The sequence below is a fragment of the Mercenaria mercenaria genome, chromosome 8, assembly GCF_021730395.1.
Source record: "Mercenaria mercenaria strain notata chromosome 8, MADL_Memer_1, whole genome shotgun sequence".
In the NCBI taxonomy this organism is placed as follows: domain Eukaryota; kingdom Metazoa; phylum Mollusca; class Bivalvia; order Venerida; family Veneridae; genus Mercenaria; species Mercenaria mercenaria.
Window position 1 is genome coordinate 58,670,096 of NC_069368.1, and position 6,032 is coordinate 58,676,127.

At 31.1% G+C, this 6,032-nt stretch overlaps 1 long non-coding RNA gene across 1 annotated transcript; it reads right to left on the minus strand.

Moving 5' to 3' along the window:
* Nucleotides 1–2,143: 2,143 nt before the first annotated feature.
* Nucleotides 2,144–4,144, minus strand: LOC128559179 (uncharacterized). Its single transcript, XR_008372242.1, has 3 exons — nt 4,080–4,144; nt 3,443–3,503; nt 2,144–2,951 (listed from the first exon to the last, which is right to left on the minus strand). It is a non-coding gene; the product is annotated as an uncharacterized LOC128559179 (long non-coding RNA).
* Between the last annotated feature and the right edge of the window lie 1,888 nt (nt 4,145–6,032).

Consider the following 6,032-nt stretch of genomic DNA (forward strand, 5'->3'; position numbering starts at 1 on the left):
TTTAGAAGCAACAGTTTTATAAATACCCCCTTTAAGATTTTACATTATCTTTAAAAATTGGTCTGCATGTATGTTTTTCAACTTCTAATAAAGAAAAAAAAGTGCACGCATCTGAATATAATACTTGTATGGATTCAGCAGAGCTATGATACTCATTTCAATTTAAGGAGGAATTTTAGTGGGTCATTCATATTTGAGCTGTTTACAGAAATTTGAAAATTGACAAAAAATGAGTTTTCAGCAAACTCATTTATGCCTAAATTACAGAATAACCTGAAATAATATTACATTGCCAGATACAGAATTGTAGCAAAACATAAGTATTTCATGTAAAATCAATTTACAAAGTTATACTGTCCAACACTTTGTCTAGAAATTAAGGAGAATGTTCCGTTACCATGGCAACGTACAAGAAAATTATAATTCAGACCTTTTTAAAGCACTTTCTGTATCAATTTTGTATTCTATGAAACAAGAAAAGTTCATCTGCAAACTGTCAATGCATCTAACGCACCTGAAGCACATTCTGGGCAGAACTAAGAAGGATACAACCATAATAATGATCTATGAAACTTAAAGCATTGTCACAAGGTCAGTTCTCAACAACCTTGTATGCACTTTTCTTTTTTTTGGGTAAACTAATTTTGAGTTTCAAAGCAGCTGGAAATACTCATAACCAACTGATACTGGCCTTTAAGGTATTGTATGGTTACTAATCATGACTGTCCAATTGTTTTTCAAATTGCCATGGTTACAACATTCATTTTGCATAAAAAAACAGGGATCATCCTAGGTCAAAATTTTAGGGAGAAGTGACTTCTCTTCTCCACAGAATTTAGGGAGAAATCGAGGAATTTAAGGAGAAGATTCGGCATAAAAATATCTATGTGTGTTTGTGTAAAGACAGTGTCCTTTCACCTTTGGAAATCATTTTGTTGCCATGGAAACAAATAGTAGTAAAAGCAAAATCATGTCTACTTCGCCATTTGATTTAATGTATACATTTTAAATACAATTCAAAAGTATGAACAAATAACAGTGTAATCCAAGACTGAAAAATATCATGATATTTAAAACTAATACAGTATGTTCACGTAATAACAATCATGATGCACATTCTTCCTTTAACAATCAAATTATCTACAGAACAGTTAAGTCAATATTTTGCTAGATACAACTTTAAATGAGCCGTGCCATGAGAAAACCAACATAGTGCGTTTGCGACCAGCATGGATCCATACCAGCCTGTGCATCAGCGCAGTCTAGTCAGGATCCATGCTGTTCACTAACAGTTTCTCCAATTGTAATATGCTTTGAAAGCGAACAGGATGGATCCTGACCAGACTGCGCGGGCTGCTCTGGATCTATGCTGGTCGCAAAGCCACTATGTTGGATTTCTCATGCCGCGGCTCAAATGTATTTAATTCTTTCAAACTATCAAGACAATGGCTAGACTTTTTACGGATAGCTATAGATAATGTATATTTTAGTCTTTACTAAGTTTATTCAGAAAAACCCTGATCATGCACATTTCAGTGCCAGTAAATACTCAGTTAATACAAACTGCAGTTGCAGACATATCTCCTAATGCTTTTCCAAAATTTATCAAAATACACAACTCAGTCTACTTTATTTATTTACTTTTTATAAGTAAATACATGCTGGTAAAATAGGATGTTATATGCCTTGTATATCTTAGAATGAAACCTGTTTTACAGATGACAATTTTACTGGATTTCTGAAGATTAATAGATGTTGTTACATGAATGAGGTCTTAAATTAGTCAGAAAATCAGCTAGGAACTCAAATGTTCTCTTTAATCATTGGCCAATTAATATATATGGGCTTTAGTTATTACCTAACACAATATAGGTAACTTTACAAATGTATGAATTTTCATTAAAATCTGCATTGCAACATTCTTAAAAAATAAATTTCATCAGAAAATATGATTTTTATGATACAGGCTTAAGAGGGAAAAAGAATTGAAACATTTCAACAGTCTCACAAAATCAAGTATACTAATTCAACCATTTTTTTTGCTATATTTTCTCAGTATTTTTTTAAAGATTTAAAAAATTTTATATGAAATAAAATTATCTAGGGTAGAAAATTTTACAATTAGATCTGCATATGTTTGAGTAATAAGCCTTCATGTTTAATTATGCTGTAAATTGGTAACCAAATCTGATGAGAACTGCATAACATGTGCTTTTTTACAGATATTCAAAGACTGTCATGTGTTTATTCCATTTAGATATGTTCAAGTGCATCTTTTTCAAAATACATTAAATTTTATCAAATTTAAATATAACAAATTTAATGTTATACATGCAAAAGTAAACAAACAGTATCAGATTTTTTTAATTTTAATATAAAGTCAAGAATAAAGATATTTTTCAGTTACAGGGCCTTTGGTTAAACAACTATCAACATTTTTAAGAAATGACATTCTAATTTTTTTCCATAAATCTGAAAAAGAAACATTAGTGCAAACAACATAATTCCATCTTCAGAGTGTCCAGTGTGAGTTCTTCTATTTATGTCAAAGGCACCAATCATTATTTTGGTCTGTGGCAATCCAAAAAAGGGACAGATCTTCACTATTCAGATGTCCATAACTTATTCCAAAAACACTAATTGATGATTCCCCACTTTCAGTTTCTCTATTTGGAAAACACACACACTATTTTCATAAACATTTTGCCTTCACAATGGCATATGCATTTCAAACTTGTGTCCTCTACTATAGAGATGAAGTGTCATCTTGTCAACACTAAACTACCTGGATCAGACAGTTATGTCACAGACTGCACATTTGCAAGTTATAAAAAATCTTTTTAGCAATCCTTGTTATTTTTATTTGATACAGAATCTTGAGAATGCTGGCTCTTCAGGTGATATCAGAGGTCTTCTGACTGCATTTACTTTTACCATGACTGTAGCTGTCACTGAAAAATAGAGATGTGAGAGAATAACAATCTGAATGTCTTTCATTTGACTATGGATGGGGATGGGCTCTCCAGTTAAAATATGTGTGACATCATGTTACTGAGTAGAACTACTGATCTTCTACAAGCCAGCTGGAGGGTTTCCTTTCACAAATTTGTAAATGAATAAAAATTACATACACTATTTCAATCATTTAATAAATTTTATATAAGTAAATGTATAATATATACATCTTTCATTTATTCTTTTAATGAAAATAATTTATCACATAGACCTCCCCCTCCTTGAAATGATTTTGAAAGGAACAATTGTATGAAATACATTAAATACTTTTGACTTTGCTACACTTTGATTAAATTTAAGATACATGAAATTCTAAACAAAGTTCATAAATATTCTGTAAAAAAATAACATTCAATCAAGCATTTATAAAGATCTGAAAACAGACCTGATCAGACACTAAGACAAACTATAAATAAAATGTAGATACCTTCCTTCCTTTTATTCCAAAATAAGGATGATGATGATCATTCATTCTTTGAAGAATAAGTCTGGAATAAACAAAAATCAAACTAAAATGGTTGTTACTGTTGTTACATTTTGACAGATACAGGATTTCATCCTTTTCAACATTATATATGGACCACTTTAAAAGTAAATCTGTTTCTCATACATGTGCAGAGGGTCCTTTTCTGAAAAAGGGTATATTTTAAAATTTCAAAAATTATCAATATTTATAGTCACAATACAAATGTATGTCAATTTAAGTTATATGAAGTCCTACTAGCTATTCTTGTATCATAGATTGAGAGGTCAAGATTTCATACTTGTATGAATATGGACATGTGGGGGACTTTATTCTTTATTTAAATACATGTAGGCCTCTGATGTGTAAATATATATAAAAAAAAAACTTTTTAACTTTGACACAAACCATTTACATTCAATATGTACTTGTAAAACAGGCTGGTGCAGATTAAAAACATGCTGACTTATGTGTAGAGCAATGGATGCAATTAAATGTTTTCATTTTCAGCATTCAGTGAGTTTTTACTTCAGTAAGTCTATATTTCTACAGGTACTTTGGCAAACACATACACTGTTGCAAATGACTAAATTATGATTACCTCTCTAGAACATCCACTCACTTCATAGTTGTTTGAAACTTTATCATCAAGCAGTCATTTTCAAAAAACAACTCAAGCTGAAAAACAAAGCAAATAAATTTACAAAAATTTATACATTTTGAAATGAAAATATGTCTTTATCTGCTTTTTACAAATAACATTAAAATCATACTAATGGTCATTTACAACTAAAATCAGGGTTTTTTCCATTATAAATCTACCTCCAATAAAAGGAGGTAATCCAAAGAAACAGTATGTTTTCTTCCAAAGTTTTGAATATGAAATTCCAAATCTGTTACCTTATATGGGTGTTTGATGTTTTAAAATGGTTTTGAAAATTTGTATATATCTATATTTAGGTTATTACAACAACATTTATAGTGTTGCTCAATTTCTGAAATGTAATCTATTAATATTTTACACCAAAAATATATCTTTACATAGATTTTGGTAATTTGGAAATTTCCACATTAGACAATTTCTGAGAGCATTGTTCTCAATTCCACTGGTTTTGGTGCATGGTATTCCCAAAATGATGGGGAAAATGCCTGAAAGTTTTCTTGGTAAAATAATAAGAAATGTCTGTCCAATATTTAAGTAAATAACCTCTGTACTGGTCTTTGAATCTGTTGAAGGAAGTGAGCACATATCTTGCATAGCTTGAAATTTTTACATGTCATATTAAAACATAAAATATTATGAGACTCACCTGTTTTCATTGTAGTGTTATCCTTTAACACTGATCCTTCAGTCAGTTGATACAAACTTCACTTATAGAAATAAACAGACAGATGTCAGACTCTGAGTGATGACTGATGTCTATCCACAGTTTAAACTCATTTCTGCCAGAGTATTTTCCCAAACAATGTCGCTATTCTGCAAATTTTAAACGTGGACTTGGTTTGAAGGGACACATCCAAGCATCACATGCCCATTTAGCATAAAATCTCTGACTGTCATTGTATCTATATACTAAAAATTTGCAAAATCCGAGTAGAAATCTGAATTCAGCATAATCCAGGAAGTAAACTTAGATAAGCTCTTTGTGATTTCCTAAATGAAGAGCATCAAGGGGAGGTAATAAAAATGGAAAAATGCCCCAAATCATAAAAATGTGGCCCAAATCTACAAGAATGTGTCTAAATGACCACTACGATTTATGTTTCTTTTTGAAATATCATCTTCCCTTTATACAAACAAATATACTTTTCTGTGAGACCTGTGCACTTTTCAAGATGTAGAGCACAATATAAACATATGTTTTGCTCCATAAATATATTTTTTCTTGCAGATAAAAGTCTAGATCATACAAGAATCAAATAAATATTTGGGAATATTAGTTTGGTATGAAACCTTGTTCATTTGCCTTTAAAATTTGCAACTACGAAAATAAAGGACACTTTCTAGTAGTTTCCACATAACAAAATAGGCATGCACCCCTACTTTTTTGAAAATTCAGCAAGTTGGGGATTTGCATCCTCGTTTCCATGGTAACCGGGACATATATTGAAAAAATGAAAAACAGGATTTTCTTAATTTTGCACCATCTTCGAGAAAAAATCGGTTTAAAGGAAATCTGTGACTATGAGTTTCCAACTTTTTTTGGTTCCTACAGAGAATTGGTCTTAAGTTCAAGAAAATAAATAACGGTTCTTTAAAACGGTTTTTGGACAATAACTTCAGGATGCTTGGGATGAGAAACACAAAATTAAGTACAAGGTTGGTCTTGACCAGCAGATTACTTGTATTGATTTAGAGTTCCAAAGGTCAGGATGACCTGGAACATTTAAACCTTTTCCATACAACAACTTGAGAACACTTGGGCGGAGGATCATGAAACTATAGAGATTGAATTTGAGGTCATTAGGTCATAGCTCAAGAAAATGCTGCTTTGATATTGGCTTAGTTCTGCGATAAGGCCATATTGTAGGGGTATAATTCGTCACTCTTGTG